Source organism: Cystoisospora suis (genome assembly GCF_002600585.1).
Source record: "Cystoisospora suis strain Wien I chromosome Unknown contig_6883, whole genome shotgun sequence".
Classification (NCBI taxonomy): domain Eukaryota; phylum Apicomplexa; class Conoidasida; order Eucoccidiorida; family Sarcocystidae; genus Cystoisospora; species Cystoisospora suis.
Genome location: NW_027159670.1, coordinates 1 through 209, shown reverse-complemented (window position 1 = coordinate 209; position 209 = coordinate 1).

The following is a 209-nucleotide window of genomic DNA, read 5'->3' as shown; positions in this document are numbered from 1 at the left end:
CTCCTGATCTACTGCTTCGTTTCCCTTTGCCTGCTGCTCCCAGCACGCCACTGCTGCCACGCTTCCCTTGTAGCTATCGCACCCTTCCTCCACGTAAAACGGGTTATCTTTCGCGCCTTCCCCTAGCACTACGACTTCCGGCTCCTGTCTTTCTCCGGTTATTCTCTTTGGTCTCCCCTCGGGATATCGTCCGCTTACCCCTCCTCCTC